This window comes from Ovis aries, chromosome 2 (genome assembly GCF_016772045.2).
Source record: "Ovis aries strain OAR_USU_Benz2616 breed Rambouillet chromosome 2, ARS-UI_Ramb_v3.0, whole genome shotgun sequence".
NCBI lineage: Eukaryota > Metazoa > Chordata > Mammalia > Artiodactyla > Bovidae > Ovis > Ovis aries.
In genome coordinates this window covers 23,362,155-23,385,114 of record NC_056055.1, presented here as the reverse complement: position 1 = coordinate 23,385,114, position 22,960 = coordinate 23,362,155, and the positions used below count along the sequence as shown (strand labels likewise).

The 22,960-nt window shown below is 42.0% G+C and overlaps 1 pseudogene; it reads left to right on the top strand.

Annotated features, from left to right (window-relative positions):
• The first annotated feature begins 7,423 nt into the window (after positions 1-7,423).
• On the top strand, positions 7,424-11,579 carry LOC101107676 (vasculin-like protein 1; annotated as a pseudogene).
• Positions 11,580-22,960: the final 11,381 nt, after the last annotated feature.

The window sequence follows — 22,960 nt, the reverse complement described above, 5'->3', positions numbered from 1 at the left end:
GGCTGGTTCAAAATTGGGAAAGGAGTACGACAAGGCTGTATATTGCCACCCTGCTTATTTAATTTATATGCAGAGTACGTCATGCAAAATACTGGGTTGTATGAATCACAAGGTGGAAGCAAGATTGCCAGGAGAAATATCAACAACCTCAGAGATGCAGATGATAACACTCTAATGGCAGAAAGTAAAGAGGAACTAAAGAACCTCTTTAATGATGAGGGTGAAAGAGGAGAGTGAAAAAGCTGGCTTGAAACTCAGTGTTAAAAAAAAAAAAAAAAACTAAGATCATGGCATTCAGTCCCATCACTTCATGGCAAATAGAAGGAGAAAAATTGGAGACAGTGACATTTTATTTTCTTGGGCTCCAAAATCACTGCAGATGGTGACTGCAGCCATGAAATTAAAAGGCACTTGCTCCTTGGAAGAAAAGCTATGACCAACCTAGACAGCATATTAAAAAGCAGAGACATTACTCTGCTGACAAAGGTCTGTCTAGTCAAAGCTATGACTTTTCCAGTAGTGATGTACAGATGTGAGGGTTGGACCGTAAAGAAGGCTGAGTGCCAAATAACTGATGCTTTGAACTGTGATGTTGGAGAAGACTCTTGGGAGTCCTTTGGATTGCAAGGAGATCGAATCAGTCAATCCCAAAGGAAATCAGTCCTGGGTATTCATTGAAAGGACTGATTCTGAAGCTGAAGCTCCAATATTTTGGCCACCTGATGCAAAGAGCTGACTCATTGGAAAAGACCCTGATGCTGGGAAAGATAGAAGGTAAAAAATTAAAATTAAATTGAAAAAGAAGTAAAAGGGAGCAGCAGAGGATGAGATGGTTAGATTGCATCACTGACTACACAAACATGAGTTTAGCAAACTCTAGAAGATGGTGGAGGACAGAGGAACCTGGGGTGCTGCTTTCCATGAGGTTACAAAGAGTCAGATACAACTTAGCAACTAAACAGTAACAACAAAGTCATTAAAGATATTTGAAAAATATAGAGTATCTCTCCTCTCACTAATTTTTTTCAATTTTGGAAAATATAGTTAATTCTATTAAAAGATGTTACTCGTATTAACATGTAATGGTTTAGTATTCTTATTTCTAAATAAATTAATATTTTTCCATTTCTTTGTTTTAATTTCTAAAATAACAAGTATCAATAGCTATAATCTATATAAACAAAAGATCTGTGGGATTCTTGATAATTTTTAAGAATGTAAAAGAATCCTAAGATCAAAAATTCTTTAGTACTGCGGGTGGTGGTTTAGTCACTAAGTCATGTCCAACTCTTATGATCCCGTGGACTGTAGCCTGCCAGGCTCCTCTGTCCATGTGAGAATACTGGTGTGAGTTGCCATTTCCTTCTCCAGAGGATATTCCAGACCCAGGAAATGAGTCCGGGTCTCCTGCATTGCAGGCAGATCCTTTACCGACTGAGCTATGAGTACGATTGTTGCTGCTGCTGCTAAGTCGCTTCAGTTGTGTCCAACTCTGTGTGACCCCGTAAACGGCAGCCCCCCAGGCTCTGCCATCCCTGGGATTCTCCAGGCAAGAACGCTGGAGTGGGTTGCCATTTCCTTCTCCAATGCATGAAAGTGAAAAGTGAAAGTAAAGTCACTTCTAGTACAGTTAGTAACACGTTTATTTTGGTGGGCTTATTTTATTTTGATCTGTATGATATAATCTGCTTGGGGGCTAGGTATGGGGGCTATGTCACTGTCTAGGCGGGCCTGCATTTCCCAGGGCTCCCTATTCTAGTCAGGGGAGGGCACAGAGAGGCTCTTCTGCAGTATCTTGGGGACAGAAGAGGAAAGCCAACCATCTGTAGCTCACTGACATCCCTCCCCTATTGACTTACCTCATTGGCCTGAGACTGACTCACCTTTCCCTAAATCCCCCTTCAGTTTCTCTGACCTCTGGGCTAGCTGTCTATGGTTAGTTCATTGATAAAAGGTCCTGATTTCTGTACAATATGTGTATCACCAAAGTCAGAGGTAACAAGAATGGACTTGTGTTTTAGTCTGCTCTTGTGGGCTCCAGATTCTGTTTTTCTTCTCTCATGTTGTATCTACATTTCCTCCTGGCTGCATTCCCTGTGAACTCCAAGATCTAGCAACAGACATAAAGACTAGGGCCATACCCAGCTCCTACGACTGCATGAGATCAGTCCCTATTATATAAATACACTTTTTTCTCCTTATATTATACCAAGGCAATTACTGGGATCTGATGAAAGGTAGGCACACTGGTCATAGCAAACACCTTCTTCCAGCAACACAAGGGAATACTCTACACATGGACATCACCAGATGGTCAACACCAAAATCGGATTGATTATATTCTTTGCAGCCAAAGATGGAGAAGCTCTATACAGTCAGCAAAAACAAGACTGGGAGCTTGTTTTTGAATATGGCTCAGATCATGAACTCCTTATTGCCAAATTCAGACATAAATTGAAGAAAGTAGGAAAACCACTAGACCATTCAGGTATGATCTAAATCAAATCCCTTACAATTATACAATGGAAGTGAGAAATAGATTTAAGGGACTAGATCTGATAGAGTCCCTGAAGAACTATGGACAGAGGTTCATGACATTGTATAGGAGGCAGTGATCAAGACCATCCCCAAGAAAAAGAAATGCAAAAAGGCAAAATGGTTGTCTGAAGAGGCCTTAAAAATAGCTGTGAAAAGAAGAGAAGCAAAAGGCAAAGGAGAAAAGGAAAGATATACCCATTTGAATGCAGAGTTCCAAAGAATAGCAAGGAAAGATAAGAAAGTCTTCCTCAGTGATCAAAGAAAGAAATAGAGGAAAGCAGTAGAATAGGAAAGACTAGAGATCACTTCTGGAGAAGGCAATGGCACCCCACTCCAGTACTCTTGCCTGAAAAATCCAATAGATGGAGGAGCCTGGTGGGCTGCAGTCCATGGGGTCACTGAAAGTTGGACATGACTCAGTGATTTCACTTTCACTTTTCACTTTCATGCATTGCAGCAGGAAATGGCAGCCCACTCCAGTGTTCTTGCCTGGAGAATCCCAGGGACAGCAGAGCCTGGTGGGCTGCCTTCTATAGGATTGCACAGTCGGACACGACTGAAGCGACTTAGCAGCAGCAGCAGCAGAGATCTCTTCATGAAAATTAGATACCAAGGAAACATTTCATGCAAAGATGGGCACAATAAAGGACAGAAATGATATGGACCTAACAGAAGAAGATATTAAGAAGAGGTGGCAAGAATACACAGAAGAACTATACAAAAAAGAACTTCATGACCCAGATAATCATGATGGTGTGATCACTCATCCTGGAATGCGAAGTCAAGTGAGCCTTAGGAAGTATCACTACAATCAAGCTAGAAGAGGTGATGGAATTCCAGTTGAGCTATCTCAAATCCTGAAAGATGATGCTGTGAAAGTGCTGCCATCAATATGCCAAAAAACTTGGAAAACTCAGCAGTGGCCACAGGACTAGAAAAGTTCAGTTTTCATTCCAATCTCAAAGATAGGCAATGCCAAAGAATGCTCAAACTATCACACAATTGCACTCATCTCACATTCTAGTAAAGTTATGCTCAAAATTCTCCAAGCCAGGCTTCAACAGTACCTGAATCAAGAACTTCCAGATGTTCAAGCTGGTTTTAGAAAAGACAGAGGAACCAGAGATCAAATTGCCAACATCCTTTAGATCATCAAAAAAGCAAGAGAGTTCCAGAAAATCATCTACTTCAGCTTTATTGACTACACCAAAGCCTTTGATGGTATAGATCACAACAAACTGTGGAAAAGTCTTCAAGAGATGGAAATACCAGACCACCTGACCTGCCTCCTGAGAAATCTGTATGCAGGTCAAGAGGCAACAGTTAGAACTGGACATGGAACAACAGACTGGTTCCAAATCGAGAAAGGAATACATCATGGCTGTGTACTGTCACCCTACTTATTTAACTTATATGCAGAGTACATCATGAGAAACCCTGGACTGGATGAAGCACAAGCTGGAATCAAGATTTCAGGGAGAAATATCAATAACCTCAGATATGCAGATGACACCACACTTTATGGTAGAAAGCAAAGAAGAACTAAAGAGCCTCTTGATGAAAGTGAAAGAGGAGAGTGAAAAAGTTGGCTTAAAACTCAACATTCAGAAAACTAAGATCATGTCATCTGGTCCCATCACTTCATGGTAGATGAGGAAGCAATGGAAATAGTGGCAGACTATTTTGGGGGCTCCAAAATCACTGCAGATGGTGACTGCAGCCATAAAATCTAAAGACACGTGCTCCTTGGAAGAAAAGTTATGACAAACCTAGACAACATATTTAAAAGCAGAGACATTACTTTGCCAACAAAGGTCCGTCTAGTCAAGGCTATGGTTTTTCCAGTGATCATATATGGATGTGAGAGTTGGACTATAAAGAAAGCTGAGCACTGAAGAATTGATGCTTTTAAACTGTGGTGTTGGAAAACACTCTTGAGAGTCTCTTGGACTGAAAGAAGATCCAACCAATCCATCCTAAAGGAAATCTATCCTGAATATTCATTGGAAGAACAGATGCTGAAGCTGAAACTCCAATACTTTGGCCACCTGATGTGAAGAATTGACTCATTTGAAAAGACCCTGATGCTGAGAAAGACTGAAGGCGGAAGGAGAAGGGGACGACAGAGGATGAGATGGTTGGATGGCATCACCAACTCAATGGACATGAGTTTGAGTAAAATCTGGGAGTTGGTGATGGACAGGGAGGACTGGCATGCTTCAGTCCATGAGGTCGCAAAGAGTCGGACACAACTGAGCAACTGAACTGAACTGTACTAAACTGACGAAAGGTGGGGATAGAAAAACATGTTCAGGGACAAGAAGTCAAGGATGATAGTTATAGTAAAAGACATAGTGACCATCTGCCCCTCCAAGTGAGATCTGTGCTTTCACATTTTAGCTTCTGAGGTCATCTATCACCATGAGAGGATCCAATAACCAAAAAGTCACATGCAGATGTGTATCCATGAAGAGAAGTGAAGGCAGACCTCGAGAGGAACAATGCCTCAGGTTGTCACACTTGGAAACACATTTGCTGGTAGGTCATGAAAGCTGGTGAAAAGATATGTATGCTTAGTTTCTTAGTCATGTCCGACTCTTTGTAGCCCTTTGGACTGTAGCCCATCCAGACTCCTCCATTCATGGGACTTTTCAGGCAGGAATGCTGGAGTGGGTTGCCACTTCCTTCTCCAGGGGATCTTCCCAACCCAGGGATTGGATCTGCATCTCCTGTGTCTCCTACATAGCAGGCAGAGTCTTTATCTGCTGAGCCATCAGGGAAGCTCTGAAAGTGAAAAGATACACGTGGTGTCATTCAGGTCATTTGTGCAGGACAGACAGCCTAGGCTGGGAGTAAGCTGTTAGCATACATGTGTATATTCTGCTTTCTGACCACTCCTCCTTTCCCTTTTTTTTTCAAGTATTTGTTGAATTGAGCACCCACCATGTGAATAGCCCTGAAGGGAGTGATTGTGAGAGAGGTTGTGGGGACTTGTTTGCCAAACAACCTGTCATAAAATCCTGGAGATTTTATGTTGTGGTAAAAGGTGGTAGTGAAGCTGATAGGGAAGTTTAAGCCAGATTACCCAAATCTCTCTGATATTTTGATAAACATTATAGTTCTAAGAAGATCTTTCTTTCCAGATAGATTACACAAACCCTTCTGGGCATGTAGAGAAATATCAGTAAAATGAGTCATCATTAATGCTTCTCATCATCAGAATAATCATGGCAATAACACTATAAGAGATGGAATGTTACAGGGTATGGTGGAGCAGAGGGACATTTTGCAAAAAGATAGTAAATTTTGTCCTAAAATTCTGTAAATCCAAATACAACTGTGAATATATTTTCATAGCAGTTTGAGTTTCCCTCCAGGAATCAGCAAGGGATGATCCTCCTGCTTTATCTTAAAAGAAAGTGAATGCTGAGATGAATTCACTGCTTTCTGAAAAAGACATGAAAAACCCAGGTGGCAGCTTGTGGTCTATCGATGTTCTGCCATGACTCCTCTCCAGGTCTATATTTAGTGTGATCTGATTGAGTGAGATCACACGCTCAGAATAAACTAAGCCCAGAATATCAGCTATGATTTACTTCCAGAGGCAGTAATAAATCTCCCTCTTGAAATTGTGTTTGTTTGCTGCTGGCTAGGTTCCTGCTCCACTTGTATTATGCCTCAAAGCTATAAATATATAAAATTTTAAATGGACAATAGATCTATCTGATAGATATTTGCCCCACTGATTGCATCCTGTAGGCACAGATTAATCTCTTTAAAATATTATTATTTATGATCATTTCTTCAGGGATCCATCTATACAGCTAAAAAAAAAAAAAAAATACCAGCTTCTGGTAATCACCTACCTCACAGTGGATTTCCTACTAAGTGAAATAAAGTCTGAATTTCTCTCAGCTACTGAAAATAGCAATTTCACCACAATAGCAGGAAAATAACCCTAGTAGGCAAAGATATTTGAGCCAAGTTAGACTTGGAAACATAGTGCCTTGGTCTTGGGATTAGGTCACAGAAAGTTAGCTCCCTATCCATTTATAATGACTGAATTTGAGCTGGGTGGAGTTTGAGGGCACATCTTAGAAGAGCAAAGGTGGATATTTGCATTCCAGTGACCATAACCTGACATATCCCAGGTGAGGCTGTGTGGTGCCCTTCTGAAGACAACACAGGGTCCTTTGCTGCCTGGGTGAGCATCTTCACCTCATAATTCAGGAAGGGCAAAATAGGAGATGGCCATGTAGAGCCTGGATTGGATGCAGCCAAGTCATCTCACTGGGCTCCTGGGGTTGAAGTTTTATGCCTACTCAAAATCAGGCAGCTGTTTCTCCCCAGGCAGACCTGCAGACTCCACCACCCTGGGTACTCTCACTCCCACTCTGAAATGAGGAGAAAAGTCAATCAAACAGAACCAGTCCAGAATTAACACATGTAAAAGAGTTATCAGAAAACAACATTAAAATAGCTAATACAAATATTTTCCTTCTGTTTTCAAAGTTGAGACTTGAAAAACATATTTTAAAAGCACTCAATTCAAGTTTTTTGACAGGAAAATGATAATTTCTGAGAGAAAAAATAAACTAGATGAAATTAACAAAAGATTAGACATTGCAGAGGAAAAGGTTAGTGATTTTAAAGACATAGCAATAGAAACTATCCAAACTCAAACTGTGAAAAAATGAAATCAGAAAGTATCAGTAAGTTGTGGGACAACTTCCAAAGACCCAACATACATTTAATTGGAGGCCCTGACAAAGAACATGACTGGGGGAACAGAAAAAAATGTTTGAAGAAATGGTGGACTTTTTTTTTTCAAACGATGAAAATCCATAGATACTTAGAGATGCAATGAAATCCAAGCACAAGAAACATGAAGAAAATCAAACCAAGATACATCAAAATTAAACTACTTGAAACTAGTGACAAGAATAAAACCTTAGAAACAATATGTACAGAGGGAAAAGGTAAGTATAAAAGCAAATTTATCACCCAAAGATTTATCTGCTATGCAGAGAGCAACACAGTGAAATAATATCATGAAGGTATTGAATGGGGGAAATATCTGTTAATCTAGAACTCAACATCCATCAAAAATGTCTTTAATTTGATTTGGGGGATGGTTATGGTTATGGGCTTTCCACCTCTGCTGGATCAGGAAGCTGGGGACACGCCCTCAAGCGCCGCGACTGGTACCTAACCATAGCCCCTCCACTGCCCGTGAGAGATTCCTGTGGCTTTTTAAATGATTGAACAATGATGAAAATGGATCCAAAGCAAATTTTGTACTGAAGCAGAAGATTCTTATTACCCTCCATTAACTCAATTCAGTCTTCAGAACAGGCGGAACGAGTGAAACCCAGAAAACTGATAAGAAGAAAACCTCCCTTTGGAGCTTTATCCATGACTGTTCTTAAGCCCTGCCTTTCTACTTGTTTTAATTTTGCTTTGAATTTATAAATAGTGAAGACCAAAGAAATAGAAGAAACATTTGGGAGCTTTATACCAAGAAATTTGCCTTGAAAGCTGCTATTCTTGGAGGGAAATCATATTAAGTTCCTGTCTGTTTTTTTTTTAAAAAAACAAGATTTCTTATGTCCTTAGATTTTGAAGGATAAGACAAATATAAACTCATACCTGCAGACTATTTTTAGCAGCCATGTAAGAATAATGAGATTTGTAAATTAAGGGCTTTGTAATGTTGGACGGATGTTTTGCTAGTAGAGTTGACTACTCAGAATATCTTTTATAGCTCTTCAATGTGTTATTTTTGATCTATCACTTCAATGACATTATTTGACCAAACAGAAGTCATTCTGTCTTTCTAAGCTATGACCTTGTTATGAACAGTATTTGCATTCACTGTGCAAATGTCCATGTATTATCTATTTAAGCAACATCATAGCGCCATCACTCAAGGAAGCTGAATGAGCTGAACATTGATATAGCTCTTTCCCCTTTCCCATTTTTTAAATGGAACAAATACGTTTTATGTTCCCCTCTCTCTCCCCGTTTTCCTTCCCCTTTGGGAAACATGTCAGGAACTAGATAGTTTAAGATGAGCAGTTGAGGGGACTGAGAGATTGATCCACACAGAGCCTGGCTTCTTTGTGCTTCATCGTAAGGCGTTCTGCTGGCCAGCCTAATTAAGTGCCCTCTTAACAAGAGAACCTCATGGAAATCCAGCTGGCAACTCAAAGAAGTTCAGGAAGCAGGACCACAGGGATTATACTCTGGGATCCTGGCCATGAGGTTGGAGGCCTCACCTTGTTGAAGAGACACTGGATTTAAACGGTGCCGCATAACTTTGTTCCTGCTTGGCTAAATTTCTCAACATCACAGTCAGCTAAGTCACCTACGGGAACTTTCAAAAAACATGGAGGGCACCTATCCCAAGGAGATGGTAGATTTGGAGTAAGCTGTTGTAGACATAATTCCTCTGATGGCTTTTTCAACAATGGACCTCTTCAGATAATAGGAGATTCTTGGCACCAGCCCTCCCTGTTCCACCATGATTCTGTGGACCCTGGTGTCTCTAAGGGAGCATATGCTGGAATCATAGGGGACCTATCTAGTTGGCGTGGCTCTGCACTAGGTCATGATGGTATAAGCCAGCATAGTGGGGTTGGCACTGGAAACCATCGCCCCTGGAATGGCAGCTTCCACTTCAAGAAAGAATGTGCCTTTTAGGAAAAGCCACTTACAGATATTAGGGGAGAGAAGAAAGAAGATAAGGTGAAAGAGCTGCTATTTGAAGAGGAAGACTTTCCTTCTTTGAATCCAGAAACTGGCAAACAGAATCAGCCATGCAGACCTACTGGGACCCCTTCTAGAGTGTGGGAAAACCCACCTAGTGCCAAGCAGCCCTCCAAAATGCTAGTCATCAAAAAAGTTTTCAAAGAAGATCCTGCTGCTGCCTTCTCTGCTGCATTCACCAGTATCTCATCATGCAAATGGAAAAAAATTGTTAACCATGGTTCCAAGTGTCTATAAGAACCTGGTTTCTAAGCCTGTACCACCTCTATCCAAGGCCAGTGCATGGAAAGCTAACAGAATGGAACACAAATCAGGAGCCCTTTCCTCTAGCCAGTTCAGTTCAGTTCAGTCACTCAGTCGTGTCCAACTCTTTGAGACCCCAGGAACCACAGCACACCAAGCCTCTCTGTCCATCACCAACTCCCGGAGTTCACTCAAACTCATGCCCATTGAGTCGGTGATGCCATCCAACCATCTCATCCGCTGTTGTCCCCTTCTCCTTCTGCCCTCAATCTTTCCCAGCATCAGCTTCTTTTCAAATGAGTCAGGTCTTCGCATCAGGTGGCCAAAGGATTGGAGTTTCAGCTTCAACATCAGTCTTTCCAATGAACACCCAGGACTGATCTCCTTTAGGATGGACTGGTTGGATCTCCTTGCAGTCCAAGGGACTCTCAAGAGTCTTCTCCAACACCACAGTTCAAAAGCATCAATTCTTTGGCGCTTAGCTTTCTTTATAGTCCAACTCTCACATCTATACATGACTACTGGAAAACCTATGGCTTTGACTAGAGGGACCTTTGTTGCAAAGTAATGTCTCTGCTTTTGAATATGCTGCATAGGTTGGTCATAACTTTCCTTCCAAGGAGTATGCATCTTTTAATTTCATGGCTGCAATCACCATCTGCAGTGATTTTGGAGCCCCCAAAAAATAAAGTCTGACACTGTTTCCACTGTTTCCCCATCTATTTGCCATGAAGCAATGGGACCAGATACCATGATCTTAGTTTTCTGAATGTTGAGCTTTAAGCCAACTTTTTCACTCTCCTCTTTCACTTTCATCAAGAGGTTCTTTAGTTCTTCGCTTTCTGCCATAAGGGTGGTGTCATCTGCATATCTGAGGTTATTGAAATTTCTCCTGGCAATCTTGAGTCCAGCTTGTGCTTCTTCCAGCCCAGCGTTTCTCATGATGTACTCTGCATATAAGTTAAATAAGCAGGGTGACAATATACAGCCTTGATGTACTCCTTTTCCTATTTGGAACCAGTCTGTTGTTTCATGTCCAGTTTTAACTGTTGTTTTCTGACCTGCATACAGGTTTCTCAAGAGACAGGTCAGGTGGTCTGGTATTCCCATCTCTTTCAGAATTTTCCACAGTTTATTGTGATCCACACAGTCAAAGACTTTCCTTTAGCCAAGAGTCTACTTTTACAGACCAATCTGTTATCAAAACAGTAGTACTGGCTGGTGGTGTAGTTTTAAGCTCTCTCAAAGAGGGCCCCACCAGCACCACTCCTCCAGCTGTGATCAGCTCCTCTCATCTGACCAAGTTGGCCTGCCAAACTATTGACAGGAAGGGCAAGCTCCTGAAGACTCTGAAGGATGACCGGAAAGGGGACTTCTCAGAGAGCAGAGAGTGTGAGAAGCTGAAAGATTTGGAGGACAACAGCACACCTGAACCGAAGGAAAATGAGAGGAAGGCTGTCATCAGAATGTCTTGCTCTCCCTGTAGAAGAGGAAGGGGAGGTCCTCTCTCACTCTTTGGAAGCAGAGCACAGGTTACTGAAAGCAATGAGATGGCAGGAGCGTCCTGAAAATGATGAGAATTTCCTGCCCCTCACAAAGGATGAGCTCAGAGAGTTCCGCATGAAGACAGAGCAGCTGATAAGAAACGGCTTTGGGAAGAATGGCTTCTTGCCGAGTCGAAGTTCCAGCCTATTCTCCCCTTGGAGGAGCATTTGCAGAGCAGAGTTTGAGGACTCAGACACGGAGACAAGTAGCAGTGAGACATCTGATGACAATGCCTGCAACTAGGCATATAAATGCCCGCAGTGAAATCTGACCCAGTAAACTCAGCTTGTGTGTTTAGGGATTATACAGAAGAAATCATTATTTTCCTTTTCTTATGTTATTGTTGAATACGTCATGCACCCGAGAAATGATCATATCCCAAAGAGAGAGCGAGCAATTGGCTTGTTTAGCTTTTGTTGTTGTTCTTCCCTGTTATCTGCTTAATAGAAAGAACTTTGTGTGGTGGGAAAGATTTTTAAAACACACACACATTCACGCAGTATATACGGGGCAATGCTCAGGCAGGAGCTGGCAGTGCACAGAGGAGGAGACACTGGTCTGAAGCAACAGCTTCTACACCAGCCCTTGGGGCACTCACCCCTGTGCTCAAGCAACCACTGTCAATGACAAAGTGACTATGGAAGTTATAATCGTATTAAATTAATGCTAATAATTTGGATATTTTATTTTATTTCTGGCTGCTCAGGTAAGGTTAGCCCTTAACCAAGCATATGTGGTTCCCCCCCCCGCTTTTTTTTCTTTCTGGGTACAGCTGCAAAATATTTGGGTATAGGAAGTCTTGTGCTATTCTTGCAGCCTTGATATTCAGGGTGGATTGTAAAATATAAATTTTTGTGAGATTTCAAAGATTAAGATGACTTTGATAACATTATTTACAGATTTAAAAGATGTGGTTATCACAGGTCTGTTGAGGGGGAAAGCTACTGCATAAAATAACTAACTTGAAATAAATAGTTTGCATCAGTTTGCGGGGGGGGGGGAACCTTTCATTTTTTTTTTTAATTTTAAAAAGCAGAATCCAATGTATTTCAAACTTACAAAGGCTCAAAGAATTTCTTATAAGTAGACCTCGAACCCAGATCTCCCACATTGCAGGTGGATTCTTTACCATATGAGCCACCAGGGAAGCTCACAAGTAGACTCATACATTGGAAATGTTACGGGGTGTCTCTGCAAGCAGGTAGGTGATTAAATCAGATGAAAATAGGATAAAGGGATAAAGCACTTGTCTACATGAATGAAAATATATGGTTTCTTCTTATTGTTTAAACCCTTTTAAAAGATAGTTGCTTCTATAAAAATACAAACTATAGATTTTGAGATTTGTAGTAAGCATTAGAAATCGTATGGTAACACATCAATAAAGCACAGGAGGGGAGGAGTAACAGCAAACTCCTGTGGCCTTCTTACATTATGTATGCAGTGGCCTATCGTCACTTGAAAGGGGACCGTGACAAGTATACCAGAAACCCACAGTAACCACTAAAATAACAAAATACGGCATTTTCTTCAATTATTCAACTAAAAGAAAAGACATACATTGCCAGTATTCAAAGATGAGAAGTGACATCATCACAGATTCTATATATATTAAAAAGAATGATAAGGGAAAACTGTGAACAACTTTCTGTTAGTAAATTTGATAACTGAAATGGATAAATTCCTGAAAATTCACAAGCTGCCAAAGTTCATTTATAAAGAAAGAGATAACCTGATAGAAATAAAATAAATAAAAGCAACATAGTCAGTATAAAACTCAGTATTCTGAGTAGTTTCAGAGACGTAGATTCTCTGAAGTTTGCTCAGAATTACTCAATGTGATGACTGGCTTCTGTATTAGCTTACTGTTTAATTTAAATCTTGAACGCAATCCCACTGTCATGAAAGTTGGTCAAGGCACTCCCGCGTGAAGAAATTCAATTGGTGGTTAAAACCATTCCCACAAAGGAAACTCCAGAAAATTAAACACAGAGGAATATATCCTAACCTATTCTATCAGGCCAGCTACACTAATTCCAAAACCAGATAAGAATATTACAAGAAAATAAAACTAAAAACCAATATTCTGCATTAATATGAATGCGAAAATTCTAAATAAAATTTTAGCAAATCAGGGACTTCCCTGATGGTCCAATGGCTAAGAATCTGCCTTGCAAAGCAGGGGATGAGGATTTGATTCCTGGTTGACAAACTATGAGCCCACATGTCACAGAGCAACTAAGCTCATGAACTGCAACTACTGAGTCCAGGATGCTCCAGAACTTGTGCACCACAATTGGAGAACCCATGTGTCTCAACAAAAGATCCCGCATGATACAACAAAGATCTCATGTGCTGCAACTAAGATCCAGTGTAGCCAAATAAATAAATGTTTTTAATGTAGCAAATCAAAGTCAATCATGTATGAAAGGGAAAATACATTATATCAATCTGGGTTTGCAAGGAATGCAAGGTTGGTTTAACATTTTAAAAATCAATGCAAATGAACATAGTTATAAACTTTAAAATGTAAAAGATTAAATATAAAAAACTAAATAATTACTTCCATAGATACAGAAAAAGCACTCAACAAAATTTCACATCTCTTTCTCTTTTTTGCCACAGAAATAGCTTATTAGGAAAATCCATCAAGAAATTATTTCTCCTCTATGAAAATGCCGAATACAATAAATGGGGTCCAGGAAGCAATATGACCAATAAAATAGGATCTGAAGTCTTATAGACTTTAATACTATTTTGACAATAGATGACATTCACCCGCCCAAATGAACCAAATTGTTAGCCAAATAAGCATAAAGTTTATTTATTTTCTTTCCATTAAGATAAAAAGTAGGCCTTCCATATCTATGCCATCGGATCTACCTCAATATGTGATAAAATACTGAGCAAGTGAATGCCAAACAGATAGCTTCTGTGTTATTGCCAGGCACTGAGTGAGTCAAACATCAGTTAGCAGCAGCTTGGGATACAGGGCTGTGAGGCTGATGGTTTCCTGGTCCAGGGTGGGCTGGGTAGAGTTGAGCAGGAAGCAGGTGGGCACATAGGGCTGAGGAATGTGCAGGCTTTGGGCAGCTGTCACAGCAGGTTGTCTCCAGTAACCAAACCATATGTGAGCAGGAGCTGGGCAGGCAGACTCATGCCCAGAATTTGTCAGAGGAGCAGATAGTAGTGGCGGGGCTGGTGGGAACACTGCAGCAGAGGGGAGCTCAGCAAGCCGTGGCACCGGGAACCTGGTTTCTTTTGGCATCTTGGAGTGAAAGACGAACTATCTAGGACAAAATGTCTCCTCTCACTTTGGGGCTCTTTATATATCCGCTTCATCAGGTGTTGGTCCACCAAAAGGCTTCCTCTCGTTTTTATTTATGCCACCGTTTTCCACTAAAATTCTCTATAATCAATTTGACATTTACTTGTCCATTAAGAGTACCTGCCCTTATTAAAGTAATTTTATTTTTGACTCAATGACTTATCACTTTTTTTATAAGATGATCACATTTTATATTCACAGGGTCCTGGAATGCCAAATATTACATGACTTATGGATAATTAGACCAAAAGACAATTCAGCCATAGTTTTCAGAGGCTAAATTCTTCTCATTTTTTTCTTCTTGGTTTTAAATAATATGCACAACATGATATGATTTTTAATGGCTAATTTTAGAATATGCAACTCAAATGATTAATTGGATCAACAAAGACATGGCTAGCTACAGATGAATGTTGCATATGACTCTATGCATCTCAGATGTATTTGCCTTATTTATTTATGATATAATTCAGTTTCTATTGAGCAAGCAAAGTAACAGCCAGAATGGAATAAGATGAAACACTTTTCACTATTTTTTAAGCTCACCTCTATTTCTAATTAAAAATACTCAGAAAATTACAGCCATAAAGGTGCTTATTCAATCTGATAAAGAACACCTACAGAAAACCTATAGCTAATGTAATACTTGGTGGTAATGACTGAATGCATTTCCCCTATGATTCAAGAACAAGACAAGGATGTCTGCTCTCATGATGTCTAGTCAGCACCATACTGGAGGTTCTGGCAGTGTAAGCAGGCAAGCAAAAGAGATAAAAGACATTTAGATTGAAAAGGAAGAAATAAAATTGCTTTATTGATTTATGATCATCCCTGTATATTATACAGAGTGAAGTAAGTCAGAAAGAGAAAGACAAATACTATATACTAACACATATATATGGAATTTAGAAAGATGGTGCCAACGATTCTACTTGCAGGACAGCAAAGGAGACACAAATGTAAAGAACAGACTTTTGGACTCAGTGGGAGAAAGCGAGGGTGGGATGATTTGAGAGAATAGCATTGAAACATGTACATTGCCATAATATAGATGCATGAAGCAGGCACCCAAAGCTGGTGCTCTGGACAACCCAGAGGGATAGAATGGAAGGGAAGAGGTTCCGGATGGGAGGATACATGTATACCTGTGGCTGATTCATGTCGATATATGGTAAAAAAGATCACAATATTGTGAATTAATTATCCTCCAATTAAGATAAATTAATGAATAAAAAATCTTGATAGAATCTATTTTTAAAAAATTGCTAGAACTAATAAGTGAGTTTAGTAAGCTTCAGGATTTAAGTCAACATACAGCTGTTAATTCTATTCCAATATACTAGCAATGAACAATAAGAAGTTGAAATTATTAAGATAATGTGTGAAGGAGTCTTTTCGGCCTAGAAAAGAAAATAACAGTTTCAAAGGCCCTTGCTGAATCATCTAACTTCAGAGAAAACAAAACAGAACTTTAGGTCCCACCCTGATGCTCCAGGCCAGTTGCATCTATCTGGGACTTATCACCCCCTGTCCTGAAACCTTCCACCCCCTACACCTGCCCAGAAGACTTATCACCCTCCGCCCAACTACAAATGCCATCTCAACTAAAGTATACCCAAAACATCCCACCTGATTAACGTTTCCCTTATCGCTTACACAAACCTCCCTATAAAGATGGAGCCTCCCTGATCCCTCTCCGCGCTCAGCCTGGTCGTTAGGCTGACTGTCGCCCCTCCTTGCCTGGATAAAGGTAACCTACTTCTGTTGAGGTCGTCTTTCCTTTTTCTGCCTTGGCCTGAACTATACCTTACAATGCGTGTGGGTGTACACACGCTCTGTCATTCAGACATGTCCGACTTTTTGTGACCCCATGACTATGGCCAAGCTGGATCCTATCCATGGAATTTGCCAGGCAAGAATACTGGAGCAGGTTGCCATTCCCCACTCCAGGAAATCTTCCTGACCCAGGGATCTAACCTAAGTCTCTTTCAACTCCTGCATTGGCAGGTGGATTCTTTACTAAGATACCACCTGGGAAGCCCATTAAGATAATACCATTTATAACAGCATCAAAAAATATAAAATACTTAGGGATACATTTGACAAAAATGTGTAAGACTTACAACTTACAGCTATGAAACTTAACTCACACTTACCACTATGATATACTGATGAAAGAAATTAAAGAATACCTAAATAAGTTGAGACATATACCTTATTCATGGATCAGAAGGCTCAATATTACTAAGATGTTGGAAATCCCAACAAAATTCCCAACAGCTTTGGTTGGGGAGAAATTGACAGACTAATTCTAAAATTTATATGGAAATGCAAAATACCGGGAACGATCAAAACAAACTATGAAAAAAGGACAAAAGCTGGAGGTCCAACACTATCTGATCTCAAGGTTTCTTTTTTATTATGCTGTAGTAATCAAGACTGTATGGAACTGATATCAAGATAGAAAAATAGACCAATGAACAGAGTAAAGAACCCCAAAACAGACCCACACACTTACGGACAACTGATTTGTTTGCAAAGATGTAAATGCAATTCTGTGGGAAAGAATGGCTTTTTTCAAAAAAAGTGCTGAAATAATTAGACATCTTATGTAAAAAAATTTAACTTTCATCCATACTCCATACCATATACGAAAATTAACTCAATGGCTCATAGACATAAATATAAAATGAGTTTTCTAGAGCACAGTCTGGGATGCAGGAATTTGAGAGAGGAATGATTGTACAGCCTGGTGGAAATTCACAAACAGATTTTCCAAGGCCTTTCAAAATGTCACCATCATGGACTGAAAGGCATCAGACCATTTTTGTAGTTGCCAAGGGGCGGTAGATTGTGAATCCAGTAAAGAAGATTTATAGGATTTCTGTTCCCCAAATCCCTAAAGAAAGAAAAGCAAAAAAACAGGAAACTAGTCCGCTATTAAAAGAAACCACAGAAAATAATAAATAGACTGACATTTTACTACACTACATTTCTTCATATAAAACATAGGACATTCTGATGTATCTTCAGAAGTTTAAACAGAAGTTTTCCAGGTTGTTGATTCAAGAAATTCAAGCAGTACAGTCAAAGCAAAGCAAACTCATTATTCAATTTGTCTGACTCTTCGAAGCTCTGGAGTTTGCCTGGGAAGTCAGAACACAAAGACTGGATTCTGCATTAACTTTCCATTCTATTCAAATCTTAAAAGTAAGCCCAGTCAGGTGGAAGTCAGCCAGAGCATACACAGGTTGTGTGTGTGTGTGTGTGTGTGTGTGTGTGTGTGTTGTCTGAGCGACCCCATGGACTGTAGCCCACCAGGCTCTTCTGTCCACAGGATTCTCCAGGCAAGAATACTGGAGTGGGTTGCCATGCCCTCCTCCAGGGGGATCTTCCTGACCCAGGGATCGAACCTGGGTCTCCTGCATCTCATTCTTTACTATCTGAGCCACCAAGGAAGCCCAAGAATACTGGAATGAGTAGCCTATCCCTTCTCCAGGGGATCTTCCCAACCCAGGAATGGAACTGGGGTCTCCTGCATTTCAGGGAGATTTTCTACCAGCTGAGCTATTACTGAGCAACTGTTAGCCTCCTCAAGGAGCAGCAGGGCAAGGAGGGACAGTTTCCAGTTCCCACCAGGCACATGAGCACAGGACACAGCTCTGCACCTCCCAGCAGTCACTCTTAGCAGCTAAAGGCTGAACCCCCCAGCCCCACAAGCACCTTGCCTTCCTACAGGCTATCTGAGCCCACCTCCTTGCTCTGTTGATGATTAAACTGTAATTAAAACATGTTTAGGGACTTTCCCAGTGGCCCAGTTGTTTCGAATCCACCTGCCAATGCAGGGGACTATGGTTTCATCCCTGATCTTTGAAGATTCCACATGCCACAGGCAACTAAAGCTGTTGCCAACTGAAGCTTGCGTGCCACAGCTACTGAGCTCAAGTGCCTGGAGCTGTGCTCCACAACGAGAGAAGTCATCACAATGAGAAGCCTGTGCATCACAATGAGAGAGTAGCTCCCGCTCACTGCAACTAGAGAAAGTCCTAGCAGCAACCAAGACCCAGCACAGCCGAAATAAAATAAATGATGAAAACATCTAAATTTAAAAATAAATAAAATAAAACAACATGTCTGAGCATCAGAATTTAACAAGGTGTATCGAGGTGGTACTGGAGAAGACCCTTGAGAGTCACTAGGACAGCAAGGAGATCAAACCAGTCAACCCAAAAGGAAATCAACCCTGAATATTCATTAGAAGGAGTGATACTGAAGCTGAAGCTCCAATACTTTGGCCACCTGATTTGAAGAGCCAACTCATTGGAAGAGACCCAGATGCTAGAAAAGACTGAAGGCCAAAGGAGATGGGAGCAGCAGAGGATAAGATGGTTAGATGGCATCACTGACTCAATGGACATGAGTTCGAGCAAACTCCGAGAGACGGTGAAGGACAGGGAAGCCTGGCGAGCTGCAGTCCTTGGAGTTGCAAAGAGCTGGACACAACTTAGCAGCTGAACACACAACACACACACCAAGGGCATGAAAAATTCTTTAAATCTTCTGACCTGTTCATCCCAACTCTAGGAATATACTCAAAGGAAATTAAGTGAAAAAGAGACAAAACTGTATGTCTACAGATGTTACAATAGTGTTATTTCTAATGATCAAGAAGTGGGAACAGTCTAAACATCCAGCAGCAAACTGTCTCGGGCTTCCCTTGTGGCTCAGCTGGTAAAGAATCTGCCTGCAATTCTGGGGACCTGGGTTCGATCCCTGGGTTGGGAAGATCCCCTGGAGACGGGAAAGGCTACCCACTACAGTATTCTAGCCTGGAGAATTCCATGGACTCTGTAGTCTATGGGGTAGCGAAGAGTCGGACATGACTGAGCGGCTTTCACTTCAAACTATGCCTCAGCAGTAGAGTATTACACAGCTGTTAAAAGCAGTTGTAATGAAGAAGCAGGGTTTTGACAGTGCAAATCGATGGGGAAGGGCTTTGACAGCACAAACGCTAGAGGAAACTGAAGGAAAAGCAGACTGTTTATGGTAGTGGACATGGGAAAAAGCGGTTTGGTTTTATTTCCTGCACTTTGCAAAATTTTTCTCCTGGGGTGTTCTTAACCTGGAGTTATGGGCCCCCTGCTGGTAGAAGATCTCAGCTGCTGCTGCTGCTGCTGCTAAGTCGCTTCAGTCATGTCCGACTCTGTGCAACCCCATAGACAGCAGCCCACCAAGAATCCCCAAACCTGTATCCCAGTATTGTGTGTACGTGCTATTTTTCCACTTACAAAGCAAACTCCTGAAATGATTAACTATTTGGTTCTGACCACCGGGAAAGTTGAGTCATTTTTTGATAAGAAAACAAAGAGCATGAGGCTCTAGCTATTCTCCTCCCCTGCACAGAGTCCACTTCCTGGGCAAAGGAAAGCCATGTGCTGCCTGCCAATCCCACCTCCCAGAGCCTATGGGGACCCCAGTGCCCGAGGGCTCTGACAGCAGTGGCTGAAGAAGCTGGTGGTGGGGCTAGAGGGTGGGAAGGAAGACCCACTTTCTCTTGTATTTACACTCTTCACTCAAAGGCCTTATCTTTTCCGGTCAGTTGGGTGTTTTTGTTTGTTTGTTGTCCTTTTCTTGGTATTTTTTTCAAAAGGCAGGACATTTTCTGACTCACTGCCCCATCTGCCTGGACAGACGTGTCAAAAGATGCAGAAACACATACATTCACCCCTGATACAGATTCTCCCAGGCCTGGGCCTGCAGAATTCTCTGCACTTCTTCCTGCTTTGCAGAATCACAGAATAAAAGTTGTCACCAATCTCATCTTCTTAGACTTTTCATCACCTACTCTCAGAATGCCCCAGACAGAGGGCATTTTTTTGTCTCACTCATGTTCTAGAAATAATCACAGCGGGCCCCCCACCACTTCTGCACAGCTGTGCAGGTGCTTGGCCTGGGGAGCTGAATGGCCAGCCAGATCAACGCCATGGGAGTCGCCCAGAGGACACACAGCCCCAGCATCAGTCCACAGACTCAGCAGGGTTCCTGATAGGTCTTTCTTTTTTTTTTTTTCTTCTGTCCTAGGTCTTTGTTGATTTCTCTACTTGAGGAGAGGGGGGCTACTCTTTGTTGCGGGGCACAGCTCTAGGCGCGCAGGTTTCAGTAGCTGTGGCTTGCGGACTGAGGCGACTTAGCAGCAGCAGCAGACCCTAGAGCAAAGGGTCAGTGATTGTGGCGAGCAGGCAGCTGTCCTGCGGCATGTGGGATCTGCCCTGACCAGGGATCGAACCCACGTCCCCTACGTTAGCAGGTGGATTCTCAGCCACTGTGCCACCAAGGAAGTCCTCAGTGCGTCGTTACTATCATGGCTTTCAACTTTTTGACCCCAGAATGCCTACACACCCGAGTTGCCCTGGGTGCACAGCCCCTTCCTGGAGAGGAATTACGCAGGCCTGTGGAGACAGGCCCCACATGCACCGTATTGCCCAGGGCCACTGTCAGTTCGCACACTGCTGCCCAGAGGGGTCACAGGCTCCAAACGCAGCATCTCAGCTCCTCTCCAAACACCCAAGTGCTGAGTCACGCCCACCGTTAAACACGTCAGCTGGGCGTGGGGGGACTCCAGGCCTCTGACGGCCCAGCTCCTTGCTCTCCAGAAGCCAGGTTTTTGGAGGCTTGATGGGACTTTTACATTGTAAAAGCACACACCTCTATTTGTTTGACCTCTTTACTAACTGACACTGGCATTCCCTGCTCTACTGAACTGCTCACACTCCCCCTTCAGGCTAGCAGCTGAGTCCTGGGAGGGAATATCTTGGGAAACACTGATCTGCTGACCTTTCCCACGGATTCAGGGCCTCAGTTGTATTTTTACCAACTCCAGATCATGGTCCTGACCCCCTTGGGGTTAGAACGCCTTCCTAGATCAACAAAATCACTTTGAAACAAATGCCAGTACCATCATTGCCATTTCCCGCTTAGTCACAGTCAACTTTTAAATTGTATTACGAGACTCTGGGCAGTAACCTTCTCTTCAAGCATCAGCCACATTACAGTAGAGAGTTGCTCCTGCTGGCAGGGGATGCTGGCCCCAAGGTGCATGAACAAGGCACAGAGGGCAGCCAGTGTGAGAAAGCAGTTTCCTCCCGAAAGCCTAAACTTTATTTTACATAAAAGTATATAAATTTTATATGCAATATATAATTTTGAAATCACTAAGAGTATAGCTGCATCATTTTATAGGTGATTCTTATGAAGACATATTAATTAAACAGGAAAAATCCAGAAGCTAAAATGCCATGGGCACAGAAGAGACTTGGTCCACAGATGCTGGTTCACACACAACAGGAACATCATGGCCTCATCCTATGCCTACAACCAAGGAAGCTATTTTGCTGTTAATGCTAAGATATATCCTAAGTTCAGAATCATGAAAGAATCAACAAAATCCTCTTGCAGGAACCCATGAAATTGATATGGAGCCCTCCTTTGGCCCACTGTGTGTGCTAGCCCTTGGAGATCTCTGAGAGTTGGCAGTCAGAACTGCTCATGGGGCCCAAAGGTTTAGTAGAGAATTACTTTCTTTATTGAAACCTTTCACATAGCTGGTTGTCAGCATACCCGGATCTATTGTTCATGGTGGATTTGTTCTACGTGTGTCCTGACTAGGACAGCCTGGGTGAGACAGTGGGGACACAAACCTGCCAGAAGTGAAGTGGAGATGCACTGAATCCATGGTGTGTGCGTGTGTGTGTGCGTGTGTGTGTGTGTTCTGGGGCAACACAACCTAAGTCCACAGCAAGAGACCCATGTTCCTAGGGTTGTTACCAAACCAAAGTTGCATCTGCCACTGACACAAAGGTTGTGGTTAAGGAGAGCACAGTGTTTGTTTCAAGGCACCAAGCAAGGAGAACAGGTAGCAAATGCCCAAAGCACCCAACAGAGACAGAACTGGGAGCCCCTGGAGCCAACGTACTGCTTAAGTTTTGGTTGTGACGTAAGCAGACTTATCACTGCTCTGTCTTTGTTTCTGCATTCCTTTGCTTCTCTAATCATCAGCTGCTAGGGCTTGCTTGCTCCATTCATAGATGGCCTAAGAGGCCACAGTATATCCCCATGGTCTTTTTTCCCAACCATCAGTAAGCAAAGGGCTCTGGGAGGGTTCTGTCACCGGGAACCTCACTGGATGGTTTAGACAAGACTTTTCCTAAGTCTTCTTGGTTTCAGGGTGACATCCCCTTGCCTATAGGCTGGCCACCTTCCCACCAGCCCCCAGAGCAATAGAAAAGTCCCTTCAGTGTCCCTTCACAAATACGTTCTAACATGAGGGAAATTTCTGGAGTGATGGAATGTTCCATAACTCAATGGTGTTTTAGTTATACAGATACAGGCCTTTATCAAAACTCATAGGATGGTGTAGATAGGACTTGTGAAGGAGAAAAAGAGACATCTGTAAAGTGGATGTATGTTTGATGAAGTGCTGGGGTAGAATGACTGGATGTCTGCAACTTTCTTTGAAATGCTTCAAAATATGTGGAAGAT